Source organism: Narcine bancroftii, chromosome 12 (assembly GCF_036971445.1).
Source record: "Narcine bancroftii isolate sNarBan1 chromosome 12, sNarBan1.hap1, whole genome shotgun sequence".
In the NCBI taxonomy this organism is placed as follows: domain Eukaryota; kingdom Metazoa; phylum Chordata; class Chondrichthyes; order Torpediniformes; family Narcinidae; genus Narcine; species Narcine bancroftii.
In genome coordinates this window covers 79,193,221-79,217,513 of record NC_091480.1, presented here as the reverse complement: position 1 = coordinate 79,217,513, position 24,293 = coordinate 79,193,221, and the positions used below count along the sequence as shown (strand labels likewise).

Sequence of the window (24,293 nt, the reverse complement as noted above, 5' to 3'; positions counted from 1 at the left end):
GGGGAGAAAAAAAAACGAACATGTGGGTATCAAGTGACGACAACCTGGAAACAGACAGCACATCATCGAAGGGTCTGACAAGCCTTAAACTTTAGATTATGATAATGGTCTATGAAAGGGCCCCATTTCTTCAGGAAATCAGTATTTGAATTTTTAATGGAATATCTAATTTGTTCTAAACTTAAACAAGACAATAACCGCAGAGCCCACCTCACTGTCAAAAGACAAAGGAGGAAAAACCCAACACCCAACCCCAACCCACCAATTTTCCCTTGCAGCCGCTGCAACCGTGCCTGCCTGTCCCGCATCGAACTTGTCAGCCACAAAAGAGCCTGCAGCTGACGTGGACTTTACCCCTCCATAAATCTTCGTCCGCGAAGCCAAGCCAAAGATGGGTAGGGGGAGTATTATCTTTCCACTTAATCAAAATGACACGTTTGGCCATCAATGAAGTAAAAGATAAAATTTGGTTTTGAGCTGGAGTCAGTAAAGCGTCATCATCTTTTAATTTCAGCTGTGAATATTTATCATTTTTTATATATATTTATTATCACCTTTGCTGCCTCGTGGCAAGTTGTATGGTAATTAAATAAATATGACTGTAGTCAGCATCTCCTATGCACCTGTGTGGCTGCAGCAAGCAAGAAATTTTGTGCGTCTGTACATTTTACTTCTGCATGACAATAAATTCTCACACTCAGAATCTGCGGTCTAGAGGATTCCATGGATGTAATCACCCGACAACTCCTTTAAAAATGACTCATTTTGTAGTCAGATCCAAGGGACCAAAGACTCTGCTCCTGTGGATTGTACGATCATATAACACTCCAATTAAAAATTTTAAAAAAGCTTGTCAGCTGGCATTGGGGATGAGAGAAATAGAGGTAATGTTTTTCATCAGAACAGTAGATGAAAAGATTTAAGGAAATAATGTTGCCTGTTTGTTTGTGAAGCTGGTTATCAGTAGGGAGCACTCTTGCCTTTTGGTCAGCAGGTTGTGGGTTCAAGTCTTGTTTCAGAGTTTTGTGTTAAAGCGAGGCTCATGTTTAAATTTCGATGGTATCAGGTCCTTCAGGCTCTGGAGCCCGTGCTGCCCAGATACCCCAATTAACCTAGAACCCCCTTTCTTTTTGAAGGGTGGGAGGAAACCCACGTGGACACGGGGAGGACGTAACCAGGGTCACTGGTGTTGTAACAGTGCTGCACTAATCGCTTTGCTAAGTGTGCCACCCTATTTATTGCTGAGGGATTTCCAAACCATCACAGGTGATTTTAAACATTCCTGCCTGTTCAAGTGGATAGAGATGATTCTGCTGTGTGAATGGAGAGGGAAGGGGGTGGGGAGCTGAAGGAAAGGAGAGAGGGATATGGAAGAGAGGGAGTGCCCACAGAGCTATCACCCTTCCCCATTTGCTGTAGTGCCCTCCCTCCCATATCTACCTATTACCTCTTGCCTGCGGGTTTGTGCTCTCCCCCTGCCCTCCCCCCGACCCTTTTATTCAGATGCCTGCTTACATTTTGTCCACACTTTGATGAGGGGGTCAAGCCCAAAACGCTGGTTATGTACCTTTATCTTTGCTGTCCAGCATCGGACTTGTCAGTCACCAAAGAGCCTGCAGCAGATGTGGACATAACCCTCCATAAATCTTCGTCCGCGAAGCCAAGCCAAAGAAATAACGTACTCTGTTTGACTGGCTGAGTTTCTCCAGCATTGTGTTTTTATTTCAATCACCGTCTCTGCAGACTTTCATGTTTTACAACATGTACAGATGTTATGACCAGTGAATCAGCCAATGTTTTAAAATTTTTTCCCCCTAAAGGTGTGTCATTTTCTCTGAGGAGGAGAAGGAGATACTCGCTTTTTTTTGACAAAAATGAGCAACAATGGTATTGTATTCAGTCTTTTAAAATCTTCTTAAGAGATGGTGTCTCAAGAAAGCAGCTTCTGTTATGGACCTTCACCACCCAGACCATGCCCTTTTTTCACTGCTACAGGAAGTACAGGACCCTGAATTTACACGCCCAACATTACAAAAACAGCTTCTTCCCCTCTGCCATCAGATTTTGGAATGGACAATGAACCTACGAACACTACCTCACTTTGGACTGGTTATTAATTTTTTTAAAAATCTTGTATTTAGGAATCGTAATTTATAGCAATTTTGCACCTTTTGTGACATATTAATGACAATAAACCTGATTCTAAGAATAGAATCCAAAAGTAACCTCAGTCTAAGGAATGCCCAGATAAAATTACAAGATTATTTATGGCAACACAAATGCAGATACGGGAAATTTGAAATAAAAACAGTGTTGGAAATATTCAGCAAGGCAGGCAGCCCTGGGAAGAGAGAAGTCAGCGTTTCAGTTCAATGGACCCTTCATTCAGACTTACATATGGTGAGAGTTCATGAATTGAAGGCATGGCCAGAGCATCAGCTAACAGGCTAAGTGGGATCATTTCCAAGTCAGTAATCTGTAATTGGAGGGGTGCTTCAGGGACCAACACTGCTACTGTCTTTGTTAATGAAAGGAGAGAGTGCATTCCAACTAAATCTGCTGTTGAGATCAAGATAACTGGGAAGCCCAGTTGTGGGTTTGTAAAGGAATAGTGATGGGTTCCGTGCATGGACTAAATCCAACAGGTGGAATCTAACGTGGGAAATAGAGAGGCAGAATATTGATAGACTACATGCTGCTGTGGTGTAGGGGGATCTGAGTGTTCTTGTATTTAAAAAAAACCCCTCAAAGTTAACACCAGAGAGAGCATGTAATTAGGGAGGCAAAAATAAACCCAGGTCTTTATTGTGAATTGAATGGAGTGTAAAAGTGGAGAAGTCTTAATACAACATTTCAAGATGTTGGTGAAGCTACCCTGGGAGTTTTGGTTTTATTTTGTTATTTAAGAAGGAGTATAATAGATCACTGCTTGGGGATGTTGGTGGTGTTGGATTAATAGATTTTCCAGACCATCGAATATTACTAACATTAATATCCCAAAGCCACTTTTAATTCACATTCTTTGTCACATGATAAACTTTTCGATAAACACAATATGCTTCTAGGAAGCGAGAAAGAACAGCAGCAAACCCTCCCACAATTGCGACCTGTGATGTTCTGCTCCAAGCCCATCCTAATCAACACATCTCATGCACTCTGGATCCCCAGTTGTGCTCCTTCTGTCCTAGACTCCTCTACCATGGCAAACAACTTTTGCCACATCTACTCTGTCCATGCCATTCAAAATGCTTCTATGAGGTCCACCATCATTCTTCTGAACTCCAAGGATTATGGTCCAAGAGCCGTCAAATGTTCCTCATATGCTAATCCTTTCATTCCCGGAAATATTCTCGTGAATCTTCTCTGAGCCCTCTCCAATGTCAGCACATCCTTCCTTAAATAAGGAGCCCAAAACTGTTCCCTGTACTCCACGAGGTTCCACCAGTGCCTTGTAAAGCCTCAACATCTCATCCCTGCTCGTATATCCTATCCCTCTAGATATTAATGCCAAAGCTGTATTCACCTTCTTCACCACCAACTCAACCTGGAAATTCACATTCAGAGTATCCTACATGAGGACCCCCAAGTCCCTTTGAATTTTTAATTTTTTCCCCATCTAAATAATAGACTGCCCTTTTATTCCTTCTACCAATGTGCATGACAATAAACTCTCCTTTTTTCCTCTCATGCCCATCACTCATTGGTTCCCACCTTAAGCCATGCCTTCAACCACCTTAATGTTCACATCTCTATCTCCTTAAAACCTAAGTCTTTCTCCAAACTTTAGTCATCTGCTCTCACCTCGCCGTAGGGCTTGGTGGGCAGTGGGAGGCCTTGATTGGCTTTTCACTGTTAAGGATGCAGGGTAAATGCTCTTTGAATCTAATATTACAGTGGGGACATTGAGTTGGATGGGTTGGAGAGGGGAATCACGGAGGGAAGGGAGAAGAGGAGTTTTCAAAAGAGATAAATAAGATAAAGTATTAAAAAAATGCCCAAAATTCAGTTCAGTGTGTGTGTGGCTCTATTAGGAAATAGTTGTGCTGGGCTTGTGCCAAAGGGTGACGAGATGGATTCACATCAGCTCTACAGTGTGGAATTCCAGAGTATCGAATCACTTCCCATTCCCTCTGTAACACACAAATCTGGAGCCTTGCAGAACACTTCAGTGTGTCATCCTGCCCCGAGCTATTTTTTTTCAGATTGGACTCCAAGTAAACTTTCCAGGGGGGCACTTGGACCAGGGAAATAGTGATAAGAACATAAGGAGAAAGGGACAAAGATCTGGAATAATGTGCGAAAAATGACTGAGTACCCTGGTGCATAATTCACTAAAGACTGATATTCAAGATTCCTATATTGTCATGCAATAACACAGAAAATGTAATTTTACACAAAATTTCCTTCTGCCTGCCATAAGGCAAAGAGCTGCAATTAATAAAAAGGTAAAGGTTCCATACAAACATGTAACATACATGAAATTCTTTGACTTTGTCGACCGTAAGGAAGACAGAGAGTCGCCACTTTGTCCAGCGCCCCTCAGAAATGAGGCCATTGCCCGGCACCCCTTACAGTAAGACAGAAAGAGAAACAACAGAGACACTGAGTGTCTGTGGATTCTCCTCCAGCGCTTCCAGTTCAGTAAACAATTAGAATAGCTGATAGAATGTTTTCTTGGTTTGGAAAGGGAATTGAGATGATGTTTCAGTTATATACGACATTAGTGAGATCACACCAGGAGCCATGTATGTGGTATTGGTCTCCTTACTGGAGGAAGAATTGGAAACAGTTTAAAGAACAAAATATCTGGAATGGGCAGAATGTTTAATAAGGGAACGTCAGACTGACTAGGAAGAGTGAGTGGGATCTTGATTGAAACTTGTAAGATCTGGTGGAATCTTGACAGGGCAGATGTGGTGAGGATGTTCCTTTTGTGAGAGAGTTCAGAACTCAGGTTAATATTTAACAATAAAATTTCACTCATTTAAGATGGACAAAAGTGTTTCATTCAGAGATTGTATCTGGAACTCTTTTGCTCAAAGTTTGCTGCAGGTAACATCCTTGACTTAAGTTTAGGGCAGAGGAAGGTCTATTTTGGATGGATATAAGGTGAAAGGTTTCTGTGGGGAGTGTGACAGTCAGATCAGCCTCAATCTTGTTACCTGGTGAAGTAGGCTTTTGGGGCGGGTACTCCTGGTTCTGTCTTATTGGCTTGAAAGGTGGAGGACAGTTACATTCACCCTACATCCAATCACATACAAGTTCCAGTGGGAAGTGGTCAGTTATCGTTATGAGCAGGGACCTTGGGCTGTTTACTCACCTGGATAGTTGCTAATGGAGTAGAACATGAAAGTCAGTGATTGAAGTAAAAACTCAATGCTGGAGAAACTCAGCAGGTCGAACTGTGTACTTTGTATGGCAAAGATAAATATGCATAACCAACGTTTCGGGTTTGAGCCCTTCATCAAGGTATGAGAAAAATGTAGGCAGGCACCTTAATAAAATGATAGTTGTTAATGTCAGGGCATCAGACTGGGAGCAGGGAACTTGATGTCAGCCAGGACTCAGAACTCCATCTGTGGCTTTGTTCCACTGCAGATTGTATATAGGCTGAGCTCCTTGTGCAGGTTCTGTTCAGCCTCCATCAACGGCCTCGGGGAGCACTGCATCGAGTGAACAAAGAGAACCTGGAAGAGCTCAGTGAGTTAGGCAGTGTCCATGGAGGCAAATGGTCAGTCAAAATTTCAGTCGGGACCCTTTATCGAGACTAAAGTGGGAAGGGGAGACATCATAGTAGATAATCATGAGCATAGACATTGCAGACATCTATGTGAGGAGCTGCCTCAAGAAGGAAGCCAGATAAGTGTGAAGTGATTCATTTTGGTAGGTCAAATATGATGGCAGAATATAGTATTAATGGTAAGACTATTGGCAGTGTGGAGGAGCAGAGGGATCTTGGGGTCCGAGTCCATGGGACGATCAAAGCAGCTGCACAGGTTGATTATGTGGTTAAGAAGGCAAATGGTGTATTGGCCTTCATTAATTGTGGAATTGAATTTAGGAGCCGAGAGGTAATGCGGCAGCTATATAGGACCCTGGGCAGACCCCACTTGGAGTACTGTGTGCAGTTCTGGTCACCTCACTACCGGAAGGATGTGGAAGCTATAGAAAGGGTACAGAGGAGATTTGCAAAGATATTGCCTGGTTTAGGGAGCACACCTTGTGAAAACAGGTTGAGTGAACTTGGCCTTTTCTCCTTGGAGCGGCGGGGGATGAGAGGTGATAGAGGTGTTTAAGATGATGAGAGGCAGTGGTGGATTAACTACCAACTGGGCCCCTAGGCTGAGTCTTAGTAAGGCTCCCCCTGACCTTGCCCCCCTGCCCCACCCTTTGATGAATAGAATAAAGTGACATTAAGTTACGCTAAATAACTTGTATCGTTGTACTATGTATAATGCACTATATATTTAAGCAAGAAATTTAATTGTAGCAATGACCCTTTCCTGAAATCACGTTCTTAATGGTATTGTCGAGTAATCAATCATGGTCTTCACTGGAAAACAGTTTGCAGTTAAAACAGTTTGCCCTACCTCTGCTTGGAGAATAACACAGCCAACTTCTCTTGATTTTCTTGCCATTTGTAAGGGAGCAGTAAAACATGGAGTTACTAAAGTAATGTCTCTGTTTACCATCATATTTTATAGATTTCACAATACTGGCATTCATGTTCCAATAGGCTTCACTCCCTGTATACATGCATGTTAACGCCAACTTGTGATGTAATAACATCGTCATGGTAAACAATCTCATGACGGCAGTCCTAAAAAGCATTATTTCTAAATGTTTATAGGTCTGGAACCTAATTTAGAAAACAAAATAGTGATGTAATAACATCGTCATGGTAAACAATCTCATGACGGCAGTCCTAAAAAGCATTATTTCTAAATATTTATAGGTCTGGAACCTAATTTAGAAAACAAAATAGTATTTGTAATATTTATAATATTCCAGATATGAAAAAAATATGCTGAAATATCATCCAAAATACTTGTGTACACTCAATTAAACTATTTTTTTGTGTTCTCGGCCCCCCCCCACTCCTTCCGGTCCCCTAGGTTTAAGCCTACTCAGCCTAATGGTTAATCCAACACTGATGAGAGGCATTGATCATGTGGATAGTAAAAGACTTTTTCTCAGGGCTGAAATAGTTGCTGCAAGAGGACACAGGTTTAAGGAACTAGGGAGTAGGTACAGAGGAGATATCAGGGGTAAGTTTTTTACTCAGAGGGCTGCCAGCAACAGTAGTGGAGGTGGATACGTTAGGATCCTTTAAAAGACCTTTGGATAGATACATGGACTTTAGAAAAATAGAGGGCTATGGGAAAGCCTAGTAATTTCTAAGATAGGGACAAGTTCTGCATAATTTTGTGGGCTGAAGGGCCTGTATTGTGCTGTAAGTTTACTATGGTAACATCACAAAGGTCACAGCCTTTTCCCACTGCTACCTTCAGGCAGGATGTACAGAAGCCTGAAGTCCAGAATTTTTAGATTCAAGAAGAGTTTTTTCCAACAGCTATCAGGCTCTTGAACCTCCCTGTACTCCTGGACCACCAAAAGATCTATGGAAATAACACATTTTGTTTGCATTAACTATGAATATTTATTTATATATCCATTCACATTTATGATCATGGCATATTGTGGTAACTGAATGTACACTATTTTAGTCAGTGTATCTAATGTGCCCATGGCCACAGCAAGTAAGATATTTGGTACATCTGTACATGGTACACGTATATATGATAATAACCTCTCATACTCTCATGAGAGGGGAATAAAGAAGGGGGTAGGCCGGGGAGGGGCCGTGAGGTAAAAAATGCCTTTGTGTTCAGTTCTGGTCACCTTATTATAGGAAGAATGTGGAAACTCTGGAGAGGGTGCAGAGGAGATTTACCAGGATGTTACCTGGATTGAAAAATATGGTAAGTCTTGTGCAGCAGGGTTAGCAGAGCTGGGACTTTTCTTTTTGGAGCGTGGAAGGATGAGAGGAGATTTAATAGAGATCTACAAGATTACGAGAGGCATAGATAGATAGGGTGGAGAACCAGCGCCTGTTTCCCAGGGCAGGAATACCAAACACTAGAAGACGTGTATAAAGTGATGAGAGGGAAGTTTAGGGGAGAAATCAAGGGTGTTTTTTTTTATGCAGAGTCGTGGGTGCCTGGAATGCCTTGCCAGGGATGGTGGTAGAGGCTGAAACATTAGGGGCATTTAAGAGACTCTTAGACAGGGACATGGATGGAATAAAAATAGAGGGTTACGGGCTAGGGTGGGTTTAGTAGTTTTTTTAAAGGAATATATAGGTCAGCACAACATCAAGGGTCAAAGGACCCGTAGAGTGTTGTAGTGTTCTATGAGATTGTTGTCATAAAGCTGGTGAACAGTTGAAAGTACAGGAGAGGAGGTGTGAGAGAGAGCTTCACTGAGGGAGGAGGAAAACTTCTTCATGCGAGAATTTGCAGAGTAGCAATTTACAAACCTGCAGACCATCAAATGCATCCACTGCTTAACGGTGTTCTGTAGGTGAAACAATCTTTCATTTATGTGGCACCGTTTGCATCCCTTGTTCCATCCTCATAGCCAATGAAGAAATTTTGTGGATTACAGCGATGACTAATTTCCAGGTCTTAACCAGGAAATCGGCTCTTGTCACTTTTTTTGAGGATATCCCAGGATGCTGGCAATGAATTTTCTTCTGCTCTTCCAAATCGTGTTGAGGGATCTTTTATGGCCAGTGGAAAGAGAAAACAAGGCTGAAGTTTGAATAGAACACAGAACATTCCAGCGCACGATGTTGTGCTGACCTATATAAACCTACTCCACATGAATCTAACCTTTCCCTCTCCCACACAAGCCTTGCCCCCCTTGCCCGTCTGTGTCTTTTCAATGTCTCTATTGCACCAGCCTCCACCACCAGCCCTGATAATGCATTCCAGGCACCCACTGCTTTCTTGTTTAGAAAAAAACCTGACCTCTGACGTCTCCCCTGAACTTTCCTCCACTCACCTTAAACAGATGTCCTCTGGTATTGGCCATTGCTGCCCTGGGAAAAATGTGCTGGCTGCTTGCCCTATCTATGTCTCTCGTAATTCAATGGACTTCTATTAAGTCTCCTGTCGTCCTCTATCGCGCACTTCAAAGAGAAAAACCCAAGCTCGTTCCTCTGTTCTTCATAAGACATGTTCTCCAGTCCAGGTACAATACAAGAATATGACCACAAGGGCTGGAATCTGGAGAAAAACTCAGAGGAACTCGGTGGGTCAGGCAGCATCTGTGAATGACCTATGAAGGGTCCTGGGCCTGAAAAGTGAATTCTCCACCTCTCGCCACAGACACTGCCCGAGTTCCTTCAGAAACTTTTTTTCATTCAAGTTGGAAAGCTTCTGCCAATGGCAGATCAGAGTGTGCAGCCCTCCCTCAGGATCGCTCTGGAATTTTGTGTTCAGGTCTGGAATCATCGGGGAAGAGGCAAAATCTCCATTGACCTCCAATTGATTATATCACATTGAGTAAATCATGATGTTTTTCAAATCTGTGTTTGTGAGAATCTAATTTAATTTCTCAGTAATTGGAACAGAGTCAAAGGTCATGAAGTTACGTGTGTTGGTGTGCTTTTGCCTTTTTCTCTTCGATGTATGATGTGAATTAATGTTGAACACAATTTGCTTGCCATATATTGCACTTGGCATTTGGCTTCTATTTGTCCACTGTTCATTTGAAATCATGTTGTAATTGCGGATGTTATCAAATGTGGTGCTTGGATTGTCTGGAAGTGCAGGCACCTGTCATAATGCAAGAAATACTTCAGGCAGTTTAAATTTAAATGCAGACATTCAGCACGGTAACAGGCCATTTCAGACCATGAATCCGTGTCATCCAATTTACAAGCAATTAACCTACATCCCGGTACGGTGTAGGAAACCGGAGCCCCACACAGACATGGGGAGAATGTACAAACTCCTTACAGACACCGCTGGGATTCAAACTCTAATCCCGATTGTTGGCGCTGTAAAGGTGTTGGACTAACCACTACGCCAACTGTGTCACCCTGCACAGCAAGTTCCCATAAACAGCAAGGGTTTTGCTCACTATGTTGTTATCCCATCCAAATCCACAGTGCACAATAATTCCAATAAAAACGTGTGAACAAAGCTGGCTCCAAGTACAAACAGAAACAGGATACAATCTTGAATTCTCCAGGAAGAAGATGGATGAGGGAGGGAATTTGAGGTTCAGTCCTCCGTGACCAACCTGACCTTAAATAAAACAAACCTGTGAAGACGTTTAATTGTTTTGTGTATGTTTAATATTTATTGGTTTTGGAGGGGGGGTGGGAAGGGGGGAGGGAGGGAATGGGGGAGAAAAGGGGGAAAATGTCACTGTGTTTAATGAGAAACGTCTGTACATATTTTGGTTGATATGCTTCATAGTGTGAGAAATTAAAAAAAAATAAAACAAACCTGATTCTCTCTCAAGATCAGGACATCCCAGAGAGCTTCACAGTTGGATAAGTACTAAAGTATTGTGCATTTTAGAACAAATCCAAAATGCAATATACACACAATAAAATCCCACAACCTAGAATGAGATTAATGGCTAAATCACCTGTTTCAATTTGTTGCTTGAAGGATGATTATTGGTCTGGATCCACAGGTCAAGTCTTACCATGGATTAGAAAAAAACCTGGCAGAGAAATTGGGGCATATGTTAATATTCTTATTCAGAGTGTCTTGGACACATTAGGAGAGAGGGCGAATGTGTGGGCAGATGTAACTCAATGTGGATAACTGCGAGGTTGTCCACTTTGGTGCCAATAATCAGAAGGCGGATCATTATCAGAATGGTGATATATTAAGAAAAGGGGAGTTGCAATGGGACCTGGGTGAACCAGATGGGTGAAGGCTGGGATGCAGTACAGCAGGTGGTGAAGCAAGCAAACAGCACATTGGAATCATAGAACATTACCGCACAGAAAACAGGCCCTTCCAGTCTATACTGAACTATTATTCTCCCTAGTCCCACTGACCTGCACCCTTAACATAGGCCTCTGTACCCCTTCAATCCTTGTACCTGTCCAAATTCTTCTTAAAATTGAGCCCACATTCACCACTCCAGCTGGCAGATCATTTCACACCCCCACCACTCTCTGTGTGAAGCAGTTTCCCCTAAACTTTTCCACTTTCACTCTTAACCTATGTCCTCTGGTTTGTATCTCACCTCCCCTCAGTGGAAAAAACCTACCTACATTTATTCTGTCTATCCCCCTCATACTTTTATCAAATTTTCTCTCATTCTTCTGCGCTCCAGGGAATAAAGTCCGAACCTGTTTATACTCACTGAGATTTAGAAGAGTGAGAGGGCATCTCATTGAGAAGTATACAATTCTGATAGGATCAAACAGGTGAGATGTAGGAAGAATGTTTCTAATGTTGGGGAAGTCAAGTACAAGGAGACTAAGGATCAGGGGAAGGGATTGAGATGAGGAGAAACTTTTTCTCTTAGAAAGCTATGAACTTGTGGAATTCCCTACCACAGCAGGTTGTTGAGGCTGATTCATTAAATTCATTCAAAAGAGAATTGGATCTGGCCCTACTGGTAAAAGGGCTCAAGGAGAATGGAGAGAAAGCAGGAATCGGGTACAGAATAGGGCCATGATTGTATTGCACGGTGGAACAATCTCGAAGGGTTGAATGGAATTTGACAGCTCCTATTTTCAATGTGTCTATGTTTCTATAAAAAAAGTAAAATGGTCAATGATGCAGTGGTCTTTTGGCATTGTACTGGGAGCTGCTGCCTCATTGATAGGCCCAAGTAGGACTCCAATCCATGATCCTCTGAGGTCCACCACTGAGTCACCAAGAATCAAGCCAACCATCTGTTGATCTAGCTGTTCACTCTAATTGGGAGGGATGCAACATCCTTCAGCCACAGACGATAACCACTCTGAATAATACCAAAGGCCTGTGTGGTTGGTGCCTTCTACCAGCCCCAGGGATGATTGCAAAGACAGGTCCTGCATCAGCAGGTGGCACGGTTGGCTTAGCGATTAGCGCAATGCTGTTACAGCACCAGTGATCGGGACCAGGGTTCGAATACTGCGCTGTCTGTAAGTAGTTGCTATATTCTCCATGTGTCTGTTTGGGTTTTCCCTGTGGGCCCTAGTTTCCTCCCACCCTTAACAACATACCAAGAGTGTAGGTTAATGGGGGGTGGTGGGGGGGTAATTGGGCGGCACAGGCTCATGGGCCTAAATGGCCTGTTACCGTGCTGTATGTCTAAATGTCTGTATGTCTTATCCTTTTGGTTTGGGAGAGGCAAACCCTGGACAAAAGGTTGAAAGAAAGAAATGTGATCAGCTTTCGTTTAAACCACCCCCCCCTTCCCCCATCACCACCCCCAGCTTAGTCTCGCTCCCTTTCCCTGTCCCCTTTCACACAGACATAATCAATTCTCACCTCCTCCCTTATCTTATCCAATTAACACCCTCTGTTGATCTGGACTCCCCCTCCAGCCAGCACTCTGTTTGGAGATTCCTGCTTCTGGCTCATTCTGCTTATTCCTCGAAGAAGGGCTCAATCCCGATGTCGGCGATATATCTTTGTCTCCAATGGACGCTGTGAGACTGGCTGAGTTCCTCCAATATTTCGGGATGCTTTTACTACACTCACAGCATCTGCAGACTTTTGTGTTTCACTCTCGATGTGATCAGTGTGTTCGCTTGTTCCAACTTTGTGGAGTGAAGCATGGAAGTGTAGTAAAAACACCCTGAAATGCTGTTTTGGTCCAGCTTTGTGGTAATTGCGGTTAGTAATTTGCAGGCAGGGAATCTGATTGTTGAACAAACTCCTCAAAAAAATGGAACAAGGATCTTAGTTACCATATCATTCTCCTCTCCCCTACAACTGCTGAACCAGTTTGACTTGTGTGCCATATTTAATAATTGCTGCTCTTTCCTCTCCACTGTTGTTGCTACATTAAGTCCTCCTGATGGGACGTAATGAGCAAGGGCCGATAAGCCACCATGATGAATGGTCTTATGAATAAGCGCCTTTCCTCAGTGACAATTCTTCCAGTGCACCAACCGACTGATGAAGATCAATGTTAGGCTCCGGGAAGTCGGAATGATTTGAATGCACTGTGTTTTGTAGTCACGCGTTTCCCCGGTTACAGGGATAATTGGAACTTGGATTGGGCCCAGCACCTGCCTGCATCCAGCTTCCGATTGTAGCTCCACATGAAGCAATCACCCGTACTCTGCCCCTCTCGAAACTGCCAACCCCCATTCCCTGCCACCCTCCCCCAGCCCATGGTGGGGGGTGGGGGTGGGTTATCCTGGAAAGGGGTATAGCTCTGAAACTACAACACTGCCACCAGGCTCAGTTCTCGTTGCTGTGTTAAAGCAAGGACTGCAGAGGAGATTTACCAGGATGAAACGAGAAGTCAGCCAGTGCACGATTCATCAGTGGGTACAGACTGTCCCCTTTCTCTGGAAAGATGAAGACTGAGGATGAGCTCATCACAGTGAAAGATTCTGTTCAAGAGGAAGAGGGAGAATATTTCTGCCTGCAGCAAAATGATAACCAACAGAATGGTACAGCACAGGAACAGAATGGTACAGACACTAACTGATCATATCAGTGCTGACCATGTTGCCAATTGAAACGGATCCCATATGATCCATATTGTCCATCCCCTGCACATCCACATGTCCAACTAAATGCTTTTCAAGGGCTACTATTGTATCTGCTTCTACCACCGTCCCCAGCACCTACCACTCCCATCTGGGATATAAACCTGCTTCGCGAATCTTCAAACTTTTCCCCTGTCACCTTCAAGCTATGCCCTTTAGTATTCAACATTTCCACCCTGAGAAAAAGGTTATCCACCCTATCTAATAATTTTATAGAGTGAAACGCTGACATCTGCAGACACTGTGATTGTAGTGAAAATGTTGAAATGCTGGAAGAGCTCAGCAGGTCTTGCAGTGTCCATAGGAACTTTTTACTCATACTTGAAGAAGGGCTCAGGCCTGACACATCAGTTATATATCTTATATATCTTTAACTCCTATGGACGCTTTTAAGATCTGCATTCTCATAATTCCTTAATTGTCATGTAATAAAACAGGTGTAATATTACATGAAACTTATTTTGGACTGCTGTAGAAATTGCTGCCTTCTTTTATAATCAGAGAGACCCCTAGAGTCTGTGGATTCGCCTCCAGCACCTCCTGCAGCCTCTGTAACCACAAAGTCTAGTCCAAACCATGAGCAACCCAAGCTCCAGATCCGAATCTCCAACACAATCGGGAAGGGTTCAGCATCCTCTAGCACCTCAGTTTCTATACCTGATACCCCTTCAGCTAGGCTCCAGCAGTCCGTAGCCTGATGTGATTCCTTTGACCGCAGTCGTCAGCAGCCTGTGTTGGTCCCTTGCCTCGAGTCACAAACAGCCCGCTGCCTGTGTGTTCTTCAGCCGCTGAGCCCTTCACTGCTCTACTGTGGTCACCATCCTGTGGGTTATGTCCTCTGCTTCTCCTTCTCAGACGGGGTGGGGAGGGGGTTGTCTCCTCGTTTTCTGGTGCCCTGCACCAGTCCTCTGCTTCCCCGGAATCTGCAACCCTTCGTAGCCACTGCCGAACACAGGTGTCACCATCTTGGGCCCTGTCCCTGTGGTCACAGGATTTTAAAGAAAAACACCATCAGCTCCTTTAACAGGCTGATTAAAGCCTGTACAGAGCCGTCAGGAGTCGGGCTAGGCTGTAGGATCCTGCGGAGGAGTGCTGTGTCTCCTTTTCCGTGGGTCCACACCAGTGGCAGCTTGGCAGCGCTGCTATTTTTATAAATATTTAAAAATCTTTGAGGTCTTTCCCAACTTCTTAAAATAAAATTTTTAAAAATTAATTTTATAAACTTGTTAGGTCACCCCCCCCCCCCCCCCCACCCCCACCACATCTTCTAATGCACCAGAAAAAAGACAAACTTTTGTCCCAACCTTTCCTTGTTGCTCAGCCTCCCATCCAGGCAACATCCTGGCAAACCTGCTCTGCATTTTAAAGTTAGAGATACAGCACGGTTACAGGCCCTTCCGCACCACGAACTCACTCTGTTCAAATATCCCCATGTGACCGGTTAACCTACAAACCCCATACGTGGGAGGAAACCCACGTGGTCACGGGGAGAACGTACAAACTCCTTACAGACAGATGAATCGGAATTTACTGTCATGAATATGTAACAAAATTCATTGTTTTGCAGCAGGATTATTGTGCATTACATGTGCAAAAATTGCTACAGGTTACATTTCCTTAAATACGCTATTAAAAAAAAAAATCAGTGCAAAAGAAGAGAAAAAAGTGGTTCATGGTCCATTCAGGAATCTGATGGTTGTGTTGGTTGTTTGTCTTCAGGCTTCTGTACCTCCTTTATGATGGTTGCAGTGAGAAGAGGGCATGGCCTGGGTGGTGAGGGTACTCGATGGTAGAGATAGCGCCAGGTTCGAACCAGAGTCACTGGTACTGTAATAGTGTTGTGCTAACTGTGCCACCCGTCTGACATCCTTTTATGTGGTGACCAGAACTGCACACAATACTCTCAAGGTGGCAGAAACAAAGTTTTATACAACTGCCACTTGACTTCCTGCCTTTAAAACTCAGTGCCCCAACCTACTTGTGTTGCCATTTTGAAAGACCTATGAATGTCCACCCCAAGATCCCTCTGTTCATCAATGCTTCTAAGGCTCTGCTATTTACTGGAGACTTTCAGCCTCCTATGGATGCTGCAAGACCTGCTGAGTTCCTCCAGCATTTCTGTGATTTTACTACCTCCAGCTTTCAACACCCAATGTGCAACACCTTACAGGCCCAGTTTAAACTCCACCTGCTATTTCCCTGCCCAAGTTGTCAACTGATCGATATCCTGCTTTATCCTTTGACGACCTTCCCTTCTGGACTCCCACGTGTTTTTTTGTCATCTGGACACTTACTCATAAGCCCATCTTTATAGATCTAAGTAATATATATCACAAACAAAAGAGAACCCATCACTGCTCTCTGCATGACAACTTCTGCCTTACGGTAGACAAAGTTAAAGAATTTCATGTATGCAACATTCTAAATGTAGTATTACATGACAATAATGGAACCTTTACCCCTGTGAAAGGCCTCCAGATGGAGATAGAACTCTCCACCACTACCCTCAGTTTTCTATGGCCAAGCCAGCTTTTAATACGCAAGCTATTGTAAGACAGTCACTCTGAGAAGAATCTTCGTCACCCAAAGATCGAAAATAAATACATTAAAAGTCCAGAAATCCGGACAACACGAGATTCTGAACTCTCCTTTTTACATTTAGCATGCTTTTGTGTGCGTGCATGTGAGCGTAAGCGCCTCAGATGCACAGCTGTATTTTCCTTCTATAATGTTCATTTTAAAACATAATTTCAAGCATTACATACACTTCTTTTTGTAGTGAAAACTTTATTTTACATTTTTTGTCCTGTTTACTTACTTTTTCTTTAAAACTGTTCTTTTTTGCTAAATGAAGCACACTATATTTGCTAATGTATAAACTATCAAAATTTACCCCTTCTTTATTCTTTCTTAAATTAGAATTTTAAAAATTCTGCCCGAGAATCTGGAAATTCCAGCCCGACCTAATCCCTGAGCAGTCCGGATTTTAGAACTTTTACTGTGCAACTTGCTCCAAGCTGGGTGAAGTGAATTGTGTCGATGAATATCACTCCCAATAATGTGAGAATTCCCACACTCTCAGAATGTCTGTGTGGGTTTCTGCCTCGTGCTGCAGTCTTCTCCCATGTCCCACAGTCATGTGGGTGAGTCATTATGCCCCTGTAGTTGCCTCTTGGGGAAGGTTCCACTCGCACCCCTCACTGTAACACTGATACACCCCTCACTGACACACCTCACACCCCTCACTGTAACTTGACACACCCCACACCCCTCACTGTAACACTGGCACACCCCTCACTGTAACACTCTGATACACCCCTCACTGTAACACTGACACACCCCTCACTGTAACACTGACACACCTCAATGTAACACTCTGATACGCATCTCACTGTAACACTGACATACTTCACTGCAACACTCTGATACACCCCACACTGTAACACTCTGACACACCTCACACCCCTCACTGTAACACTGACACACCCCTCATTGTAACACTGATACACACCTCACTGTAACACTGACATACCCCTCACTGTAATCCTCTGGTACACCTCACACCCCTCACTGAAATGGTGACACACCCCTCACTGTAACACTGAGACACCCCTCACTGACACACCTCACACACCTCACTCTTAACACTGACATACCTCTCACTGACACCCCTCACACCCCTCACTGTAACATTGACATCCCTCACTGACACACTTCACACTGACAACCCTCACTGACACACCTCACACCCCTCAGTGTAACTCTGACACACCCCTCACTGACACACCCCAACCCCTCACTGTGACACTGCCACACCCCTACTGTAACACTGACACACCCTTCACTGTAACTTGACACACCCCTCACTCTAATACTGACACCCCCTGACTGTAACACTGAACCAACCCTCACTGTAACACTTTTTAAAATTTTTAAAAAATTTTCACACTATGAACCATATTGACCAAAATACACATACACATTTCCCTCTTGAATATACACAGTGTCATTTTTCCCCTTTTTCCCCGCTCCCTTCCCTCCCTCCTTCACCAACCCCCTCCCTACCCACTAAACGTTCAACATATACAATATATTAAACCCATTAAACAATGTCATCACACAATGAAAATAAACAAGAAAATTGTGTTATCTACTTTTACACACTGGGTCAGTTCATTTCGTCTTCTTCTCATTCTGTCATTTTAGGGGGTGGAGGTCTGCGGTAGGCCCTCTCTGTTGTGTTCCATGTACGGTTCCCAAATTTGTTTGAGTACTGTGACACTCTGATGCACCCTACACCCCTCACTGAAACACTCTGAAATATCTCACACCCTGCACTGAAACACTGACACAACTCACTGCAACACCGACACACCCCTCACTGAAACACTCTGAAATATCTCACACCCTGCACTGAAACACTGACACAACTCACTGCAACACCGACACACCCCTCACTGTAATACTGACACAACCCTCACTCTAACACTGACACACCCCTCACTGACACACCTCTCACTGACACACCCCTCACTGTAACACTGACACACCCTCTCTGTAACACGATATACTCCACACCCCTCACCATCACACAAATACACCCTTCACCCCCTCACTGTAACAGTGCCACACCCCTCACTGTGACTTACTCCCTCACTGGCACTGTGTGATACACCCCTCCTTGAATCCCACATTATAACCGTAGGAGGAGCTGTTCCTTGAGACATCTAGGTGGTGGGATTGAGGGAGGGGATCGGCTCACGTCTACCTTAGTGACTGGACAGAATATTTGTGTCCAGCTCCCATCCTTTCCTCCTATCTTACATAACCATGAATTAATTTCATTGAGAAGATTTCCACAGACTTCATGCCTCATTTCTGTATTGATTTCTTCTTGGCTCTTTGCCTGTGTTCCTTGGTTGATTCTGCTATGCCTCATATTCTGATTGGCTGACCATTGACTTGGTTCCCTCTGATTTGATTTGTATCCAGCCAATGAGGAGGGTGACAGTAATTTGCATCTTTGTTGGGCGTCTTAGCCATTCCTTCTTAAAAGTTACACATAAACTGCCTGGAACATGTGATGTTCTGCCTGATAATCCTTTCCCTCCATCCTGTGTGAGTGTCCTTGACAAGGAGGAAGATCTAAAACTCCAGGTGGGATCTTCAGTCAGTAATTTAGAACATTCTGGTCCACTGCACAGGATCAGCAGTTAATGCAAATGATTGAGACACTCCACTCTCAAGAGGCGAATGGAAACATTGAAAGAAAGAATTAAGTGAATACACTTTAACAGGCAGTTGGTTGGGAATAATGAGGGTAATTGTCACTGAAATGTTAATGGAGCCTTGCACTGCTACTTAGTGAGCTGCAGGCAACCAGCTAACTATGGTGGGATGAACTGCAGAGGTGGGTGGGCTGCAGGGGTGGTGGGGTGGTCTAGTGTGGACCGTGCAGAGGCTGGATGCAGGGGTGCAGGGTTGGGCATATGGGTTCACTTTTAACAGGGAGACCAAGGGAACACATTGTTTTAAATGCTGCCTCTTCAGGCTTGAAATGGGAGAGGGTCACAGTGAGTGGGGTGAATCAGAAACCCCTTTTACACAGAGATCCTGCAATTCTGCCATAAAGAAGACCTGTCATTAAGACGGCTTTGCTTGTTTACATTGAACCCCGGCCTAATGCTATCCCAGTGTGTCATTTTACGCAGCAAGCTGGCATTCCGGGAGCAAAAAAGGCAGGACTTGTGGTGTGAAGTGTGGTGTATAACATACACATCCCTTCCCATCTTGGTCCCGGCTTACCGGATCGCTCTTTTTACACATATGTCAATCTGGCGCTGTGACGACCTCTGCTGCCAGCTTAAAGGTGGGACTGCAATCTGCCCCCCTCATTCCATGTTCGTACCTTTTACACATAAGGCATGGCGCAGTAAAGACGCAATATTCTCTCAATGAAGTGGCTGTGTAAAAGGGGCTACAGTGTCTGAGTGAGGCAGGGGAGGGGAAGTTCAGAGAGTGCCTATGGGGGGGTGGGCGAGGGATTTTCGCAGCAGTCACGCTGATACACTAAGCCCACCCTGAGCTGGGAGAGGTTTGTAACCAATGGCTCTGCGTTCAGCACAGGTGGCAGTCGACGGGAGGGCACCAGCCCTGTGCAGGTAACTGGGGCTGCAGTGATATCCCGTCCACTGCTCTGTAAGATCAACACATCTCACATTTCAGAACAGAGGAGAGGAGGTCAGAGGAAGATAAATTCCTTAACTCAAAGGAAATCACTTCCAAATGTTTGTGATGACGGATCTTGTCACCCCCTCGCTGAACCCTCTGCTCACCAAGCTCCTCTCATGTCCACTGGTAGTAGTTTTCTGAAGGGACATGGGATGATTTATCGGTGCTATATAAATGCAAGTCAACATTGGTTTAAAGTCATTAAAAGAGAAAGTGAATGATCTGGGTTTTGGTTGGTGAAAGCCATTGATCTGAGCAAGGCGACTGGCCGGCTGCTATGTTTAGGTTCTGTATTGGCTCCTGGAGTCAGTCCAAACCTGGGCCCAGCTGAGGAGTGAGTCAGCTACCTCCCAAACACCACCACTTCCTGAGTCATCCTGCCTTTCAGATGTTGCTGACATTTACCAGGCTCTGTGTGTGTGTGTGCGTGTGTGTGTGTGTGTGTGCGTGTGCGTGTGCGTGCGCGCGTGTGCGCGTGTGTGTGTGTGTGTGTGATATGCATCTGTGTGTGTTCATGTGTATCTGTGTCGTGTGCATGTTGTCTATCTGTACCACGTGTCTGTTCTTGGGTCAATTTATATGTGCATGTGTATTACACTGCATGCATCTGTGTGTGTTCATATGTCTGCATATCGGCATGCAGCTTCATGCTTGAGTGCTTGTTTGTGTACAGTCTCTACACGTTTTTTCATTCAGTAGCCTTTTGCAAAGTTCCCCCTCCCCCACATTCTGAAGCTGCAGAAACCCACACTCCTTTCATCTTCCCGCAACCCTTCTCTGCATCCCACCAGCCTCTGGCTGTGGGTCAGAGGTCACCGATGAGGCCAAGAACTGCCCCCCTCCATAGGGGGCCATGAGCCTACATCATTTATCCTCAGCTGAGAGCGAACAGATGGGGCCCCAGTTTAACCAGTTCGTCACTGCCAGTGCTACACCAGCACTGTGGGCAAAGGGTTCTGGCAGCACTTGAGGCCAGCGTTGAACCCTTCAACTCCTGGTTCAAGGTTGGAAAACGTAAACCTCCCCCCCCACCCCCAGTTCACTTCTGTGGAGTGGAGCTTCAAAACCAGCAGTGAAAATATGAGGAAAAAGCGAGGTATTAGTTCATTTGCTTCCACATTATTTCATGTTAAAAAAAATTCCTTAGCCTCAAATCACTTCCCATCCACTCCCAGTGTACGGGATTCCAATTGCTTAAATCACTTCCCATGTGAAATTCCAACATAATCTGTCAACTGTGTGATGTTGTTCCCGACCCACGAACAACAGCTTGGGTACGCAACATTTATTCCTCAACTAGTGTCCCTTGAAAACAATCATTTCATCACTGTCCATGAGGCATTTGTTGGATCATCAATTGGCTACAATATTTCTGACATTGGCAACACTGACCACATTTTGAGGTTGTGGACAATGTTGACACATTCTGTGGGTGTTAAAGGCCCTATCAAGATGTGGATTTCTTTATTTACTATGAGGTCAGCTGGGATAAACGTGTATGTGTTGTTTGCTGTGTTTGGGTGGGATCACTGTTGAATGTGTTGCTGTCAGGCTGATGTCTGCCTTGGAATAGGTTTACTTGTTCACACTCATCCCCTTCCCCCCACAGTACTGCCACATCCCTCTCCTTCTCCGACCATGTCGCCTTGAATGGAACCTTCTCCGACCACCCTCTCCAGAATCCCTGTTCTCCTCCAGGTCTGGCGCTGGAGCACTGACGGTTCTCGCAGCCGAATCTTGGAGGCGACAGGTGTTCACAGAAGGGCCCTGAGCTAAATTTCCTTCCTGCACTCATCCACCATTTAACGGTACACAGGCACCCACCTCCCATCCATTGAATGCATCTACATGAGCTGCTGCCTCAAGGGAGTCCATATTTGAGAAATCCTGGAGCCAGCACATCAGAACCAGAATTTATTGTCATGAACAAGTCATGAAATTCGGTGTTTTGCGGCAGCGTCATAGAGAAAACCTTCATATTATAACCATCTTATCACATTACTATAAAAAATTTAAATAATAGTGCACAAAAACTAAGGCGGTATCTTTGATTCATTGGTTATTCAGGAATCTGATGGCAGCGGGGAAGAAGCTGTTCTTGTGCCGCTGAGTGCTCATCTTTAGGCTTCTGTATCTTTTTCCTAAAGGTAGCAGAGTGAAGAGGGCCTGGCCTGGGTGGTGGGGGTCTTTGAGGACAGAGGCTGCTTTTTTAAGACATCGCACATCGAGGCCACAGGGAAGAAGGCACCCCAAGGCTCTACAGGTGCACTGTTGAAAGTATACTGACTGGTTGCATCACTGCCTGGTTTGGGAATTTGAGTGCCCATGAATGCAGAGGGCTGCAGAAGATGGCAAACATAGGCAAGTCCATCACAGGGTCTGACCTCCCATTCATTGAAGACCTCTACGTGAGGCACAGCCTTAATAAGACAGCCAATATCACAAAGGACCCCCATCACCCTGGTCACAACCTCTTCTCACTACTATCTTTGGGCAGAAGGTACAGAAGCTGGAAGCCTGCAGCTCAACAGTTATCAGGCTCTTGAACTTCCCCTTGTAATGTTAATTGTGCACTTCTCTGATACCACAAAAGAATTGTATGGATTATATTATTGTTAATTTTTTCCACTTGGACAACTGTCAACATTTATTGTTGATTATTTTTGTATTTATTATCTCTTTTTAATTCAATGAAGTTTACTATTGTTTTTGTAGTTGTGTATTTTTAACCAAGTAGAGGTTCAGTGGCAGCAAATAAGAATTTGTACAATGTGTATGACACTTTGCTGCCTCTTCCCATCTCCCACCCACCACGCTTTGAATGGGCACTCACTGGTCACCTACTCTCGTATCTTGTTCAACAGTGTTTCAGAGGTAATCCATGAAGCACCTGGCCCAATGTCACAGGCGCTGTGAGCGTGCGAGTTGTTGTTGTTACTACCTCTGTGGCTGTGCCGAAGGTGTTGTGTTTGAGCCTCTTCATTGTTTTTGAACGACATCTGCTGCAGCTGAAATACAGGATCTTGCCAGCATAAAAAAAGGGCCTCGGCTTATTGTGCTCAACCCAGTGCCAGTGAATAGGGTGAGGGGGGATAGAGAGAGATCACTGACCCGAGAGAGGACATCATTGACTCACTCCTCCCCTCCCTTCTCCTCACCCTAGCCCACCTTACACAACCCCCACCCCGCCTAGTTACTGGTTTAACACCACAGCTGCTGGCTGTTCGCACACTAATTACAATCGGATTATGCAAATTGGCCTTCCATCCTGGTTGTGAATCCAACCCGCTGTAGTTTTACAATTTAATCCAAGTTCTCGCAGAGAACTCGGGCTTTCCCATGGAAGGAGTGGTGACCTGGGAGAAGCCACTGCCCCATCGTACCTGCTCCCACTGTTCATTCCCATCTCAGCTGACATGCAGCTCTGGTAGTAACAAATAGCTGTCAGTCAGATTTAATCTGAACAATATTTATTGTTCAGTCCTGAATTATCACCGACCTCTGCCAGGTGAAGTCTTTGCAAGTTTGAACTTCCAGGTCTCTTATCTCTGTCTCACCACATCCCTCTTCCTCCTGCACTTCTTCTCTCCAGCATTCATCCCAACAGCACTGTGGACACCAGGGATTAATTTGGCTTCTGTAGATGCTGTAGAACAAGGATGTTTACAGCTGGGGATCGGGATCTTTACAAGAAGTCCAGGTACAACCTGCAGGCCATCTCTGAAGCAAAGGTCAATTATAGAGGAAGTTAGATACACACAGATACACACAGCTATGGCAGGGAGAGCAGGCCATTACAGCTTACAAAGCAAGGACAAACACCATACATACATAGATGGCTGTGATGCTACATTACCCGTTGAGCTCAACACCTTTTATGTCCACTTTTGGAAGAAGAACCAAACAGTGCCAACTAGAATCCTTGCAAAGGCTGAAGACTCTGTGATACCTGTCTCCGAGGACGATATCAAAACATCATTCAAGAGAGTGAACCCTCGCAAGGCGTCAGGCCCTGATGGTGTACCTGGCAGGGTACTGAAAACCGTCACCAACCAACTAGCCAGAGTGTTCACACGACAGTCAGAGGTTCCCCTGCTTCAAAAGGGCATCCATCATCCCAGTGCCCAAAGAAGAATAGAGTGAGTGAGCTGCCTCAACGACCACCACCCAGTAGCACTAACTTCTACTGTGATGAAATGTTTTGAGAGGCTGGTCATGGCCAGAATTAACACATAACTAAGTAAAGATCTGGACCCACTGCAATTCGCCTATTGTCACAATCGCTCCCCAGCAGATACAACGTCGCTGTTTG

At 44.6% G+C, this 24,293-nt stretch overlaps 1 protein-coding gene and 1 long non-coding RNA gene across 7 annotated transcripts in view; one reads left to right on the top strand and one right to left on the bottom strand.

Annotated features, from left to right (window-relative positions):
- Nucleotides 1-24,293, top strand: part of igf2bp1 (insulin-like growth factor 2 mRNA binding protein 1) — a 140,800-nt gene that overhangs the window by 47,163 nt on the left and 69,344 nt on the right. The window lies entirely within an intron of this gene.
- Nucleotides 9,627-13,541, bottom strand: LOC138746972 (uncharacterized). The gene is made up of 3 exons (XR_011347217.1): nt 13,484-13,541; nt 10,666-10,743; nt 9,627-9,842 (listed from the first exon to the last, which is right to left on the bottom strand). It is a non-coding gene; the product is annotated as an uncharacterized lncRNA (long non-coding RNA).